Here is a 17,348-nt window from a genome sequence, read left to right as displayed (position 1 = left end):
AGCCAATGGCAATATGAGTACATGGTTGTATAAGTCAGCTACAGCCCTTGTTAAAAGAGGTTGAGCAGGTACCTTTATGCTTTGGAGGATAAAGGAAGTTGTGGTTAGTCTTATCCAAAAACAGGCATTTAACTGAATCAGTCTCTGAAGGTATCTGCCTCTTTGCTTTGACTATGAAAGACCCCACAACGCTTACTGTCCTAGCAATATGCAGTTGAGCTCATTTGCCTATAGTTAGGTAGGTGAAACTGAGGTCCACGTGTTGGTAATCATCCCACCTAACTTTAGGGTGGAATTTGGCTCCTGATTCAGACCACTGAGATCATGTGTTTGCAGTGTGAACTGGATGCCCATGCTTGCAATCAGTGCAAGTCTTGTCCAGAGTCAGAAGAAGCTGGGGAGCTGCTCAAGGGATAAGGTGTAGGTGTTGGCCTGAGGATGAAAGCAGTGGCTCTCATGAGTCCATTGATGATAATGGGTGCTTGGCACCCACGTGAAGATACATTTTTGTTGTGTGGGGTGTCCCAGTCTGGAGCTGAATCCCAGTGTAGAGTCTACTTTCAGATTGCCTCCTGTAGGCATTTAGCACCATTCAAGATGCCCTCAGTTGCCTCTGGATGACTCAGGAAGGATACAGACTTTCCATAGGTTCTGTGCCTTTTCTGCTGCTCCTTTGGCCTCCCAAGGGCATCTTGACACAGGCCTGTGCATCTAAGTACAGACAACTGAATCAAATCCATACTGTGAAGGTAGAAACAATACAGAGGAATGCATGACCTGTTTTTCCCTTTCAAGGTATTTGAATTTAATAGACAATAAAGGCATTAGAAAGGCAATTTTATTGTTTGGAATTTAAATCACTCTATGGTTATCAGTATAATTTCTATGTAGAAGTCACAGTGAGTGACATTTGTCCCATAGACATATTGACCATGGGTCACTTGGATCTGTTATGTTTTAGTCATTGTTGTGGCATGATGAATTTCCTGGACTTTGCAGAAAGTTTCTCAGAAAGTATATGCCTTGTGTAAAACCCATTATGGGAGCAGTATGTTCAAGGAGGGAATGGACTCATGTTTCTACTGCAGCAATTCGATGGTAAAATTGTTTTAACTAGTATTGAATTAATATTAAACTGAGAGCAGGAGAGGGACTCTTTGTCAGGTAGTGTAGTGATAGGACAAGGAGTAATGGTTTTAAACTAAAAAAGGACAGATTTAAGTTAGATATTAAGAAGACATTTTTTAGTATGAGAGCGGTGAAGCACTGGAACAGGTTGCCCAGAGAAGCTGTGGATACCGCATCCCTGGAAGTGTTCAAGGCCAGGCTGGATGGGGCTTTGGGCAACCTGGTCTGGTGGAAGGTGACCCTGCCCATGGCAGGGGGTTGTAGCCAGGTGAGCTTTAAGATCCCTTCTAACCCAAGCCATTTTGTGATTCTATGATTCTAATAGTTCAGTTATTATTGCTTGTACCTTTATAAATAGCGTGGGTTAAGAAAACATCATCTTTCTTACTCTAACATTGTAGAAGTTGGTTTCACATTATTTATTTCTTTTCCGGTTTTGAAACCAAATATGAGATTGTTATAAGAATCTATTAATTCAATTTTAAAGTACAACAAACCTTCTGCAATCTGACCTTCCTGTTCTTTTATTTTGCTGTCCACTCAGTCAGTAAGCATATATGTATAAATATGTACATGTAATTTTATTCTATTTTTAACAAGTGACTCAATAAGAATGGCATTTTTATTTTCTGGTACTAAAGTTTCAAACTTTATACTTGTGAGTTGAACAGTGTTTTCTCCCTTTAGCTATATGCCCTGAAAGGGTATTTTAGAGGGATTTTGAAATCTAGTCATGCTTCTTCTGTTTGGCACAGTCAATAGTAACACTGATGTATGTGAGAAATATTAAACATGTAGTGAAAAAACATTTATAATGTACTAGTCTGTGCTTCCCGAGATGTTTTATAGGTGGAATTTGATTAGTAATTTTGTCCATGATGCATCAGCAAAAAATTAATTCAGTTTAGATTCTCATAGCTCTTTAAGCACTATAGTGCACATAGAAATAAAAAAGCATAAAAATTGATTTTTGTCTGCAAGGTCAGCATATCTGAATGGCTACACGCAGAGAGCTGTGAACCAAAAAAGTAAAATTTTATGAGACTGTTTTTCTGGGTTTTAACTAATTCATGTTCTCTACTTGCAACTTGTAAATCTGTGCTCATTTATTCCCGCTCATGTAAGTTTTCCTTATTGCATTACATTCTGATCTTCATATAAATATTAATTTGCTTTGTGAACTATCCCAAATTAGGATATCTCATAATAAGCCTAAAGGTCTTGTGAGAGACTTATGTCAAAGCAATCCTAAGTGATAAAATAATAACTACTTGATTTTTCAGGCTCAAGACTCACTTGAATCATGCTAGTTTACTTTTCACCTCGCTGTGCTTACCAGCCTGTTTCTTTTCTAGTGGAAAAAAAAGTGTTTTATGTGTTTCATGGTGGAAATAATATTTCATCTTGGAATAAATCTTTAGGGGCATGAGCACGGTGGTAGTATCCTGCAGGTGGTTCTTCTGTGAAGCACTGTGACAAGCTTCTCATCATTCCTCCGGTCTACCAATAAGTAATTAAAGCTTATATCTGGTTTATAATGAACTAGGCTTATTACAAGCCCTACTTCTGTGGACTGAGTGTGCTAGCTGTAAGGAGGATGAAAGTTAAATGTAACCTCATATGTTAAGATCTTTGCTTGGAATTTTTCCTGTTTTCCATGAGCAATTTGTGATGAGGTATTGTTATTTTATTTTATTTTTTTCTTTACGGCCTGACCTGGATCACTTCTTTCTTTTTAGCTTTCTTCATTCATCTTTTGTTTGAAACTTTTCTGGTTTGTTTTGTTTATTGCAGCTCTCTGTGCAAAATCAATTCCCTGTCCCTTAGTTTTTAGTATTGCTTTTTGTCTTATTTCCTGAGATTCATTCACATCAACAGGATCACATAATAGTCTTAAAGCTGTGGTGGAGCTTCTTTATTTTCTTTGTAATACTTGGAGATGTTAGGAGATGTCAGTGTTAAGTCCAGTGAGAAGAGAGATGTGGTATGTAAACTTCCTAGATGCTGCAGGTTGGTATAACTCCTCTGAAATCAATGAAATGATGTTGATTTACACCCTGGCTGAAACTACGCTATGTAGCTTTGCTTCTATAAACTGCTGTGGAGCAGCCGGACGGATAAACTGAGGAGTTAAGAGGCTTAGCAAGGAGTCAGTCAGTAGGAGCTCAGCTTTTATGCAGAGCTTCAAACCATATCTCATCCAGTTCAGCCTGCCAGACAGAAAACTGTTCTTCCTTGGAGAATATGAAATACTGGTTAGATTCAGAGTTTGTCTTAGATGAATTTTCATTCAGAAATGCTTCTTCAGATGTTTCAAAAGAGTAGGCAACAGAAGTCTGTAGGTTTTGCAATTGGCTGCATTAATTTATAGCCTTAAGGTTAAACTATTCTTTGTTTAATAAAGTAAATAACATACTTCAAGATGGATGCCATAATGTTGTCCATGGATATGGTATGCTGTAAAACAGATCCACTGTCAGTTCTCCCATTGTTTATGATTTCACAAAACCCAAGAATCTCATCAGTGAAATTTAGCCTTTATTGTGCTGGATCCCAATGTCACGTCAATTAAGTTTGATGTCCAAACAAATAACAAACATGAAAGAAAAATGGGGTGGAGTGGAGGTGGGGGAATATGTAATTCAGCAGAACTATATTCTCTTTACCTGTAAAAAAAATCTTAGCTGATAGGGCCCCAGAGAGAATGTTTCACCTGGATGAGAAACTTTGTGCTTACACAGAACTGGTCCATGTTCTGTCCTGTTCACCTAATTCTCTTTCCCCTTCCCAAGGGCTCATCTTGAAGTCATTTAATTTGACATCTTTAAGATATAAAATACATTTCATAGCTACTGAAAATTGCAGTCATAAGGAACTTTTACACTGTGGTCTGTTAACAGCAGAAGCAAACAGGAGATACTATAAATGGAAGAAAGCTTGTATTGTGTATCCTTGAGCTGAATCCAGCGGTGGTTATGAACTGCAAGGTTTTATTGTTTATTTGGTGTGCGTTGATGCATCACACATGTATGTTATGGCATTCAGGACTGGATTAAGAAGATCTAATACAGCTTTCTTGTCCTTATTTTTCACATGTAATGGAGATTAAAATTTTACATAAAATGGTTTTGGGGTAGCAAATGATAATGTCCTGAAGCTTGCAAACGATAGGATTGTTGTTTCCATCATAAATAATACAATTTCTAATGCTCTAGAAGGAATGAAAGAACTGGCAAGACTGATCCAGTTTCTCTCTGTATGCGATTCTTATAACAAAAGGTGTTGGGTATCTGTAATTCCTGTCAGCATCTGAGTACTTTTTGGGAGATACGACATTGACCAGGAAAAGATGTATAGCTGTCTTTCCCCACAATAAAAGTTTAGTGCTCAGAGCACACATATACATTTGTAAGAATTATTTCCTGTTAGATTTCATTTATTTGAAATAACCCCTTGTAACACCTGCATAATTCCAAGCAGTTCTTAGAGATTTTGCAAGTGCTGCTGTCACTGGATTTCCTAACACAGCTCCTGAAGATGGTTTGTATATTTCAATTGCAAAAAAATCATTTTTGATATTCTACTTGGAAGCGTGTGCTTGCATTTCAAATAGAATATTTCTCTTTTGCACTGGAACATTTCTACTCTGCACTTGAAGATAGAAGTGTTTGGTTAAAAGTTCTTATGACAACAAATTCATAGAAGACACTTCACTTCATTCACTGCACAGATAACCCTTGTCTTTTTAATGTGGCTCTTAGATATGACATCTACTTTTTATTAAATTATAATAAGCATGCTACTTAAGAATTTATTTTCATATTTGGGAATTGACTGTTATGTGACTCATAATTAAATACTTTCTTAGAACTGAGTTCTAGTTGTCATTATAATTATGAGAAAGTGCAGAATTTGCAATCTGAAGTCCATAATTTAAAGGTTTGTAGAGAAGTCATGTTAGGTATTACCTCAGTAGAGAAGATATCTGTCCCATTTTTGAATACTGTAAGGTAGCATAAATCTAAAAACAATAGTAGTAGCATCATCCCTGACAATTATCCTAAAAATACAGGCACTATTATTGTTATCTAGTGGATTACTAATCAGTGTTCTTGTTTCCAAGGTAAAAAACTGCTTTCCCAGATAGAACGTAAAAACAAAACTAGGTTTTATTAATGGGCACGGATACACTTAGTGATTCATCCTCTGAGGATAATTTTTCAATGGGAAAGAGAATATTTTCAAAACTAGACTGTTCTGGAAGCTGTCGTATAATTTTTTGCTCCTGATAGCCTATGTGTCTTGCTCACTGTTAGTCCCCAAATGATCCTTATAGCTTTTATCTTTAATTCTCATTATCTTTCACTGCCAATTTTTGATATCTACAGAACAGAACTGGAAATAACATTTCAGGATGTAGATGAGCCTCCCCCATGTGGTATATAGAGGTAGCACTGCTTATTTATTAAGATATTATTTCTTTTTTTTTTTTCGACTTTCAGGGAGCACTTTGTTTCTTGTCTGTAGCATTGCATCTTTTGTTCAGATTCTTCTGTGCCATGACATCTAACTATCTTTTGAGAGCTGTTTTACTTCTAGGATATAGTCCACAGGCTTGTAAATATGACATATAGTCTTTGTTCTCGGCAGCTAAACTCATATTTTAATATATTAGAAAGAAGTTGATTGTCTGCACTTTCTTTTCCAAGTGTTCCACATCCAGTATATCTGTCTTCACATTTTATGGAATTACAACATGTAGACCAGTAATTAGTTTTTAATTGGGCTTTGTGCAAATGTTCTTGTAATACAGTAAAACTTTCTGACACAAACAATGGAATGTAGTCAGTACGCTTTGATCTGAATATTAGTGAGGCATGGGCATTCACAGATCATAGAATCATAGAATATCCTGAGTTGGAAGGGATCCATGGAGTCTTGCATCCAAGTCATTTATGAAAAGATTGAACAGAACTGGCCTAAAATGGAGCCCTGCAGAACCCCACTAGATTTGTTTGATCTTTTTAATTTTTCAAGACGGGTTGTTAGAATGCTGGAGACATAGGATTTTATAAAAATTATATTCCTGAGTGTTTTATATGATTTTCTCTCATTAACTTCCTCTAAAATAACATTTTATTTAATTTACTTCTAGAGTGGGATTTGTTTTTAAAATGAATAATTACAGAATAGGTTTTATTGTGGAATATTCATTTTGAGGCAAGAGGGAGGGGTCACTAAGCCATTCTTAGTCTTTGAAAGTGGCTTGATCAAACACTGTAATTGAATACTTAATTAAAAGCTTCACACTTTTGAGAAGACTGAGGGAGAAAAGTACTGTAAGTCTGTCTGCAAGACAAAAAAATTCTTTTTATCAGAAAAAAAAAATTGAATCCTGGATTATTCTTGTTTTGAAAAGCATTTACAGTAATTTAACAATTACATTTGTACTAATTTTAAAGAATCATAAGAAAATATGCCAAAAATGTACTACCACATATTCTTGAATATTTTATTTTGTTATTGAAGTATTTGACAGATGTTACAGAAATCTGATAAGGATTATTGATTGATTTAAAGGGATGTTCAGCTGAAAGCTTAGACACCATTTATTTATTTGCTTATTTGGTTACCACAATAATAATTAAAGAAAAAAAAAACAACTCGTAAGTGGTACTGGATCACCTTCACTGATGAATTTGAACAATCATTACAACTTCTACAGTGTAAAGTATGTAAAACAAGACTATCTAGCTATCTGAGCCGGTATCATACTCACCTTGAGAAGTCTATATGATAACATTGTTTATGGGTAGTTTTTTTCTGGAATGCAGAAGAATGGAAGTACAGATGATTGCTGAACATTGTCAAGCCTGTGTGGTCCCTCCAATGATGACCCTAGGCCCTCACTCTCTGATAACTGGCCTGTAGTTGTCCCTCCACTATTCAGTCCTCAGACTTCCAGTGCTATGCACTGGCTAGTCTGATTTGATGTTTGCTTGCATCTCAAATTGATCTTTGGATCTTTCTGTTGGCTGGTCTAGACCCAAAATGCCTGCAGGATCAGACCCCTACTTTCTCAGTGGCTGGTTCCCAGACCTCCTGTCCTGCCCACTGGCTAGTGTGATTCGAAGCTTGCTGGAATTTTTCTCTTTCTCATACACATGCACACACTCACACATGGCACAGAGAAAACCCTTTGCACAGAAAAAGAGAAGAGTTCAATAAGAAGTAGAAAGATGTTGTGGTAATCAGGTGCAGGACTTAGACTGGTGTGCTGAGCAGCAGCTTGTTTGCATATGGCCAGCCCCCCCCCCCCCCTTTTTTTTTTTTTTTTTTTTTAACCATTGCCTTCATGCCAAGGAAGCAACTTATGCCTAGTTACATTTCGCACATCGGTCTGTGTTTTGCTACATCTGCACCAATATTTGGTATTTCTAGTACCATTTTCTAGGTCATCATGTAGATTAGAGTTTAGGAGGAAATTCTTCACTGTAAGGGCGGTGAGGCATGGGAACAGGTTGCCCCGAGAAGCTGTGGATGCCCTATCCCTGGAGTTCAAGACCAGGTTGGACAAGGCCTGGGCAACTTGATCTAGTGGGTGGCATGCCTGCCCACAGCAGGGGGTTTAGAACTAGATGATCTTTGAGGTCCCTTCCAACACAAGCCATTCTGTGATTCTATGATCCTATGATATGATTAACTGTCTGTCACTTTTCTTAAAGTCATTTCAAAGCCATGTAAAGATTTGTGTCAGAAACAAAAGTGGTGTTCAGACTGTCAGCTGTTAGGGACAGGGGCTGTAATGTATTATATCCTTCAGGAGTAGCTTGTATAATGTAATACCGGTTTCATTGGACTCTGGGTACTACCATAGTATACGGCCTTAGTAAAAGGGAAGTATTAAGTGCTGTCTTAAGAATTTTAATCTGACTTTATATTTTAAAGGTATTTGACAATTTGGCTCCACACAGAGTTCTAGTTATGTTTATTGCTTCATAATATGTTTTAAGTTTAAGGGAGCAGGAAAAGGTTTTGTGGCCCCTAATGTATGGGTAATATCAGCTTAATTGTCTGTTCTGTTGTTGTCTGAAAACTGAGAGGACTGGGTTCAACATCCTAATGCTTTTAGGTCCTTTCTCCCTAGAATTCATATATGAATTCCAACCTCAACTGAATGGTTGAGGTTGGAAAGGACCTCTGGAGCCCATCTGGCCCAACATCCTGCTCAAGCAGGGACACCCAGAGCAGGCTGCCCAGGACCATGTCCAGACAGCTTTTGAAGATCTCCAAGGAGGGAGGCTCCACAACTTCTCTGGGCAACCTGTACTAGTGCTCAGTTATCCTCACAGTCAAAAAGTGTTTCCTGGTGTTCAAACAACATCTCCTGTGTTTCAGTTTGTGCTCATTGCCTCTTGTCCTGTCACTAGGCACCACCACATCTCTCAAGCAAAACACTACCAAACCTTCTTAGTGCTCTTTATTCCTCCATCCTAACACATAGAAAAAGCAGGGGAGAGAGTGATTTATAGGCAAGCACTAAATATGACAGGATAAAGTGATGGAGGGAGTCATTGTTTCTCCATGATGTCATCAAGTTTCTTTTTGTCATTTCTGCTTCATGTATTGTAGTGTATTCAGCATTAAAAGTGTCTCACAATTGTTTCTTAACTTACATTGAAATAGTGGGTTTGAAATACTTCACTGTAATTACAAATTAATCTTTATTTATAAATATAAAAAAAAAAGTCTGTTTGTGAGGAGGCACATATGTGCTTGTGTTGGACTTATTCCAAGAAAACGATATTGTTATTTTTGGTATATGTGGGTGCTGATAAGTTTGAAATTATTACTTTGATGAAATAAATGTTTTTTTTAGTGAATAGCTGGAAAAGCATCTTAAACTTTGCTGTCTAAGCTCATTTCTGTTTATTGTGGACCTGACTAGTTCTGGGGGTGGAAATGCTTAAAAAGATACTGTAGAGTGCCTTTTATCCCACAGAGTAAGGCTTGGGAAGAAAGGTGTTGCAGAAGTGTAATAATTGTGTTGATGGTGTTTCTGTAACTTGTGTCCTTTGACTATTGTGTTTTGTGCTATTCTCATGCTTTCTCTGTTGCACTGTACTCTTTGTTGATAGTGTTATACTCCTCTTTCCTTTCTGTCAGCTTATACTTGTGTTGCTTGTTTGCAAGAAGCAAGGATTGCCTCTTTGTTAAACGTCTGTTCAGTTCTCACTGCAGTGTAGGTACCTACAGGAAGTACTGACAAGGCAAAATTTGCTTAGGGTGTCTCTGGAGAGGTGTCTGAAATCTCTCTAGAAGAGCCTAAATTTAGCAACGTGCTCTGAGTTAGTGCCAGGAGTAGACAGTCTTTCTCTTGGGAGTCTGAAGAGAGTAGTCTCTCTAAAAATTGTCATTACAGAAGTCATGACCCCACAGACAATAATAATGATGACAATGGTATCTATATCAAATATCTGTATGTCATTTTACTTATATTTCTAGAAGTAGCTATCTTGTTAGTGCTTTTTAGTGTGATGCTGGGTTGGTGTTGAACCTTAATTCTATAGTAGGATGTATATTCCTAATACTTTCCTGTTACATTTATCAGTCACTTAAACCTGTATCAGAATTTTCTTAATCCAAGCATTAAGTGTTTTTTGACCTGTTTGGATGAAAGTCATATTTTACAATATATTTTATTTTTTGAAGGATTTTATATTTTTTTTCTGCTTTGAGTAAAAGGGTTAACACTTTCTCATAAGCTTGTCACTGTGACACTTGCTGTATGTATCCAAAAGCCAATTTTGTCTGTATCCAAAGGCCTATTGGAGGGTAGTACTGCTTTTAACCTTGATTTGAGCCTAACTTTTAGCTTTTCTACTCTGATGTGGTATAGGCAGTGGCTATACTTGTGCAAAGAAAAAGAAGTGTGACATCTTAGAAGACAGTGTCAGATTCAGAAATGTAGCTAGAGAGACTACCTTGCAAAACCCTTCTGCCAGAGTTTTAAAATGTAAATAAAGGCAGCAGGTAGATGCATTTGTAGGGGAAACTGTAATGTTGCATTTAAGGGTGTTTCTTGGATGTAGGCGAGATTTGTGACTAACCCGTAGTGTTAGAAAAAACATAGCTAGGGTTAATGCTTGAATTATTTGATCTTTTTCATGTTGTGGTATGATGAAGAAAGTTGTATCTGGATGGACACATATATTTAGATTCCATCTTGTATGTAATTATTATCTTACACTGTTAAGAGAAGGATGTGAAATTGTCCTTCTATGAGTCTGTTGTTTACAGAACAGGTTCATTACCTGTTATCCTTACCTCCATTGGAGATGGTGGGCTCCATTTGAAAGTAAAGGAAAGAGTCAGTGTACAAAAGAAAAAGAATTACACATGCTACCAACATTTTAAATTCAGGAAATTCAAATTAGCTATATTTTTCATGCAGCAAGCTGTTCTTCTGAGAAAAAAAAATTCCAACTGTTTGACTTGGATTTTAATTGTTGTTAGTGTGTCTGCTTAACAGTATAGTATACGTCTGCTTGGAACTGTCTTATATCCTGTGTGGCAGGTGGAAATGAAATTCTCTCATCAGTAGAGAGGAACCCTAGGCACCTTCTCTGAAGTAGTATGCTAACTGCTCAGTCATAGTCTTTTTTGCTTTTCCTCTAGTCCAATGAATAGACTAAAGGAATAGGAGAGCTTCAACAGAAGAGCATGAAAGCTCTTTGTGTTTGTTTGTTTGTTTATACAGTTTGCCGTAATTCTTACATATTTGTGAAGAGTTTCAATTGATGTGATTTTCTTGTTGTTGTTGGAATGGCTCTTTCATTACTGTCTCCTCCATTCCTTTATTCAGCACCTGAGACTCAAGCTGCAGAAAGGGAGCCTGTCCAGCAAAATTTTGTGTGGCTGCTGTGGTTGCAACGACTTCTGTACTGAATTCACAGGAAGAGAAACATGATTGCACTGACAATTGTAGACCTACCAGTACAAAGACACAAAGACTCAAGAGATCACAAAGCAGCTGTTGTTCTCTTGGGGGTTGAAAACAACATTTCTAAAAGAGTACTATCGTTGCACATTTTAAACTGCTTCTGGCTGAGTAAACTGGACCCGTCTAATGTACAGTTGCTAGAGATTAGAGAGACTTATTTCTGCACAAAAAAGCCCTACCAGGTTTGCTGGTTTTGAAAACAGGCATCCTTCTCAGACTGGATTTAAGAATATAGATGGCACCTGTAATTTTTTGCTATGTAGAAAGCAGATTGCTGACAAGATGAAAGCCTCTGATGTTCTTGGTTGCCTTGAAGGGTAAACATATATATGGAGCACACAGATCTCACTGCTCCTTGTTGTTTTATCAAAACATAAGTATACCATAAGACTTGCTCCTGCTAATATATACAACCTGTCTAGCTTCAGTAAATCCACACATGGCAGTGCAATGCTGCATGGATGATATGCATGGATATATATACATGGTCCCTTGGATCCAATTTAAATACGTCATGATATTCCTAGTATTTCAATTTTCACATCTCTAGCTACCATATATGTCTGTATTTCTCTGTGTTAAACATGCTTTAAAGTGCTTTCAAGATAAGGTTCAAATTTCTTTACTTAAACCTTCTTAAATGTCAGGCTTGAAATCTCTAGTCAGGGACTGAGGTGTCTGCTGAAAAACAGATGTCCCCAGAGTAAGATTCATCTCATGCTGTCTTTCTCAAGCGGCTGGAAGGGACAGAGAGGAGCACAGCTGTTTAGGTAAGACGGGGGTCGAATATGAACTTTGAAAATTAGTTGAGCTGAATACTGACAACAGAATTTATTAAAGATGAAGGGCACACTGCGTTTTTCAAAATGTTGTTCTCCACTTCTCCTCTCCTATGTGGCTAAAATTCAGATTGGCTTCCATACCATTGCTTTTGTAAGAATTTTCAGCTATCAAACAAAATGAATTCACAGTGTTTATGTATGTTGTGGTAAACTGGAATTGATCCATGGAAAGCAGACCTTCCACCACTGTAAAATTAACCTGAGACATTAATAATGTTTCCCTAATCTTAAGGCAGGAAGGGAAGTAAAAAAATAAATAGTACAAAAAATTGGTGTTATGATAAGCTTTTGTAATTATACCTCATATCCTAGATAGAAGTAGAAGAAAACTTCTAGTAGTAGAAAATCAGACTGTTAATCTAAAAACTGCTAAAATCATGAAAAGCCTTTAACTGACTTTGGTGTCATTGCAATATCTTTATGTTAGGTCCTTAAAGTATTTTGGTTGCTAATGAGATGAATATCAAATAACTTTGAAAGGAGTTTAAAAACTTTATTCTTTATGGCCTAAAATTTGATGAACTAAGATTCAGGATTTACTCTTTCTAATGTCACTGAAAATACAGTAAATTAATGCTCTTGAGTTAGCTGGCAGTGATTAATACAAACTGCTTAAAACTCTGGAGTTTGCCTGTAATCAGAGATTTTGGTTGAGGAGGACTTTGCAAAACTTGACTAGACACCGTGGGGTTCTTCTGATACACATTACAGAGCTAGGCATGGTGTTCTTGCAGTTGTGCCAGTCAGGAAGGTCAGGTCTGCACTGGAGACCTGAATGTAACATAGTTTCGTTTGTCAAGAATGTGAAAAGAATGTGAATCCGTGACCTGCCTTGGAAGGAGCCTCTGGTATACTCATATAGTTGTTCTGGAAAAAATTCATTTTATTCTTATAACTTCTTTAGTTCATGGCATGCTTGTAGAGTGTGGACATAAAGAACAAATTTTCTCAATGGTATGAGTCATTTAGAAGTCCCTCAATACTGTATTGCCAAAATACTCTTTCACCAGTGGTCTGCTTGGTCTTTATTAAGTAAAGAATTGAGTGGATATATGGAGTAGACTGGTTCTGGGAAGCAACTGTCTTTGAGCTGCAAGAAAGATGCCCATGGAAAGTGTCATTCTCATAACTTGTAGCTTAAGGAGTAGTCTGACAGAGAATTGTCCAAAAATGATTTTACATTTGCCAGCTGTCAGTAGCTTTTACTGTAGCTGAAAAAGATTTTCACTGCATCTCCATGTCTTGTACATGGGTGGATGCGACACCCATGTGAATAGGGGATGTGATACTGCTGCTCCTTCCCCTTGGATACTGAGGCAAACTCCCCCCATCCAGGTAGTCCCAAGGGACACAGCTGTGTGACTGGGGAACATGACAACCTATAACAGGAGTCTCATACCCAGTGTATGTACCAGGTGGATTAGCAGCTTGAAAGCCTGCTTTTGAACAATAGGTAACCATGTCCAAAGGAATGACAGGTCGGGTTTCTCCTAAGTTGACTTTATCACCAGATATTTTTTAGGATGATGAAGTGCTTACTTAAGTGCACAGTTTTTTTAATCATGGGCCAATACTGTTAGCAACACCACCACCCCTTCCTCCCCCCCCCCGCCCTAACGTGCATTATTATGCTTATAGATAATACGAAGTTTTCCTCTTCGTTGATCCAGAATCTTCGCTAGTAAGGGTGTTGAATTCAGCATACTCAAGAGGATGTGCCTTGGAAGGTTTGTAGAGGTATTGCTTCCCACCTCCTTTCTGCAGAGTGAATTGCATAGCCTCTCTAAATAGCAATCCTGGTAACTACTTTCTGTCTCAAAATTGAATGATCTGTCCTTGAGATCTGGTACTGGGATAGTAGGAGTTTCTTATGGGGCACAAGGAATTTCCATCTCCTCTTCTGGTTAAGGCAGCTTAATTAGCTTTTTTTAAAAATTATTATTATTTTTATTTTTATTTATTTAATTATTTATTTTTAATGACTTTGTTAGATTATGGTCCTGGCTTTAGACTTTAAACTTTTTTGGCTTCTTTACAGTGTACCTGAAACCTGGTTACATAACTTGATACATTTTATGTAGAAATAGGAAATATTAATTGTATTTATTCTGGTGAATACTATATAAGCTTTGCACAGGAACAACATGCAAAAGACAAACCCTACAACAGTCTATTTTCATGTTAGGTTGCTTAGATAGCATCTCCTTCCCCTTCCACAAACCCACATTGTTGATACCTTTACAGTCAAAAGCACCTCTCCAAGGGACAATCACGGTGTGGAAGTTCTGAGTCAGAGAAAACAGATTTAAGTTCTTCATCTATTTTTGATAATGCTGTGCTCCACAGAACTGTGGTGATAGTGCTGCAGTCATCTCAAACCGGTAGTTACTAACCCTACTGCATGAGAGCTACATCCTGGTAAAGTATCTCTGATGAGGATGCTGCAAGTGTTGAATTATCTAGGCTGTGGAGATGACTCCTGCAGCTGCATAATCCTGGATGCTTGTTTATCTGCAGACATTCCCATGATTCCTTCAGACCTCAGAGAGGATGTTGTGCTGCTCTGCAGAGCAAATGTCCGCTGCGTGGGAGTGGTATGAGTTATATGGCATACATAGATTTCCAGGGTTGGCAAGCAGCAGGTTAGTGAAGAGATGTGCTGAGACCCAGCCGGGCTATTTCTCAGACCTGGGAGACACTTCAGACCTGAAAGCCAGCATTTAAAGAAAAAAAACTAAAAGACAGTTTTCATTTCAAGACTTAGTTGTTTTTGTTATTTGTGGAGAACTGTGGCAAATGGAACACGTAAACCTGCACTGAGTGATTGCAGATATGTTTCCCATAGTATTCTGTGAGATTTTGCTGTATCACACTGTAACTGAAATATAGACAAAACTGTTACCAAACCTAATGAATCCAAAGGAAAAAAAAAAAAAAGCTGAGATCACCTTCACAATGCTTATGCAATAAGCATGAGATTTCTGATTTTGTTGATGGTGATGTTACAGAATATGTCTTTTTCAGAATGGTAATGTTAGAGTAATCAGTGACAGACCTGTGGTTTAGAAAGGAATATGTAAATTATTTCACAAATTGTGCCAACCAAAGCATTTTCCCTTTGGATTATCAGGCAGTGTTAAATGGATAGGGAGAAAAATGTGATTTACACTGATCATTCTGCTCAGAATGTTAAAATGATATGTGTGCCATATCTTCTGACACTGCTCTGCTTAAATCTGATGCTTTTCCATTCTGTAGACTGAATGGGAATGCCCCTGTGAGGACACCTGTTTCAGGCTAGAGGAATGAAGACACCAGTCATAAATTGGTATTGTGTGGAGCTTTCTGCAAGGTTATTTGAACTATGTGAGACCAGATTAGTTATGCTGGCCAATTTGGATGCTGTTAGTTGCTAGTGAAGCTGTGCTGATTGTGGAACTGGTGTTAGTTTTTTGTCATGGTCTTACCTTTCTCTAGGTAGATAGATGTACCAGTCTCCTCATGTTCTGGGCTCTCTGACGCTCTGCTCTGTGATGTAGACAAACCGGCAAGTCTCTCGTCGATCCACTACATGTGGAATAAGACAATTTATGTTGCTATGGTTGTGTCTTCCTCTAATCTTTTTGTATGGAAATATAACCCACTTTCTCTTCAGCAGGCATACACATCCTATTCTAACTTCAGTCTTGCCTGCAGGAACTGCTTCCCTTTCAAATCTGCTAGCTGAGATGATTACATGACATTTTTTGGATGCTAATTGTTAAAATCAAAATATGATGAAATTGCCAATGATGTTACTCTGCTCTGTGCTATATGTGTAAGTAAGTAATTATTGTAAGACATTGAGTTCATCTCACCTTCCTTTTGGCACATCATAGAGGCTCTGACAAGCATTTCTTTTGGAGGCAATGGTAACTTCACCAGCCCCACATTCCTGCTGCTCTTTTCTGCTTCTCCATCTCTCTCTTGAATGCCCTGACAACTTGCCAGCATCTTCCTGGTAAACTGGAACAAAGAACTCTTCTTTATTAAAAAAAATATATAATTACAAAAATTTCATTTTAGTAAAGATGAATTAATTGGTCTGATTGAGCATGAAGTCTTGCAAGGACAGTTTTAATTGCTGGTACAGTGTACCAGTACAGCTGAGAAGATGGCATGGGGAGGGCTGGGGTAAAGCATCATCCTGCAGGAAGGTAGCAAGGCTTCCCCTTCAAGCTGCCAAGAAAGATGTGCAACAAATTTAATTGGATTGTGAAAACTGTTTAGGTTGGATGATTGCAAGCATTGCTGTGCTTTAGCGCTACAGAGGACTTGTCTTTTTCATTTGCTTTGAAAAAGGGAAAACTGAAGGCAGTCTCTGAAATCTGCTTCTAAGCTCTGTTTATTGTTCCCTGTAATGAATGTTGTCAGAGTTAGTTTCTTTTGAATATATGCAGAGATCTGTATCTGAGCCAGTTACACTGGGCTCCCTTTGTAGTCAGTGGAGACAAACAGGCACAGCTCTTGTCCTCTTAAAGCGGAGAGAAGGTGCCCTGCTTTTTCTCTTTTGGGTATATTCTGTCCTGTGGTGACGAGGTCAGCCATAAATGTCTATACATAAGAGCGTCTTTATTGTGTCTCTGTGACACAGGTTCCTGTGCCCTAGAGTGCCATAAATAGATAAATAGAAGAGAGTAAGAACAAGGTGAAAGAGCATACATGCTTTCCCTGACACTCACAGATGTATTTCCAGTACAGAGACTGACTGAACCAGATGTGATTTCTTATTTAGATGTAATCATTTAACCTTTGGTGGATTCCTCCTGAGTGAATTTGTGTGGTCTCCCCATATAAATTTTTAGCATTCACAATGTCCTTTAGTAAGAATTCCTTATTTTGGAAGCTCCTAGTTCCTTGTTTGAAGACTCTTAACATTAAGAGAGGTAAACACCCTTCTTAATGAATGAGATTATTATAGTTTGGCAGAAGAGATTGGGGCTATAGATTTGTTCCAGGTTACCTTATGTAGTAATTCTCATGAGAATTAGTCTTCTGCTTAGGTAATCTTGTTTCAAATTAGTTGAAATGTGAGAGCTTGTATACTTATGATTCTGATTAAGAATCCACTAAACAGAAGGAAAATGCATCAGACTAGCAGTTTATATAAAATGGCACTGGCTGAATATGGGAGCTGGGGAGAGAACAGATATTTGGGCCCTAAGTCATGCCTTAGGTCTAGTATTTCAACACCATATTTGGCCAATTTCTCAAAAAAGGGAAACTTGGAAGCCAAATTTGTCTGTTACCTCTTCCTTGAAAATTTGTTTTTGGACCTGTGCATGCAGGGAGTGTTGTGTGCCCAGAAAGAAAATAAATGCTGAGACAATTACATT

At 37.8% G+C, this 17,348-nt stretch overlaps 1 protein-coding gene across 3 annotated transcripts in view; it reads left to right on the top strand.

Annotated features, from left to right (window-relative positions):
- Nucleotides 1-17,348, top strand: part of SLAIN1 (SLAIN motif family member 1) — a 56,063-nt gene that overhangs the window by 8,949 nt on the left and 29,766 nt on the right. The window lies entirely within an intron of this gene.

The sequence above is a fragment of the Anser brachyrhynchus genome (genome assembly GCF_964034855.1).
Source record: "Anser brachyrhynchus genome assembly, chromosome: 1".
NCBI classification, from domain to species: Eukaryota; Metazoa; Chordata; class Aves; order Anseriformes; family Anatidae; genus Anser; species Anser brachyrhynchus.
Note: the sequence above shows the minus strand (reverse complement) of the source record. Positions and strands in the feature narration are given on the sequence as shown.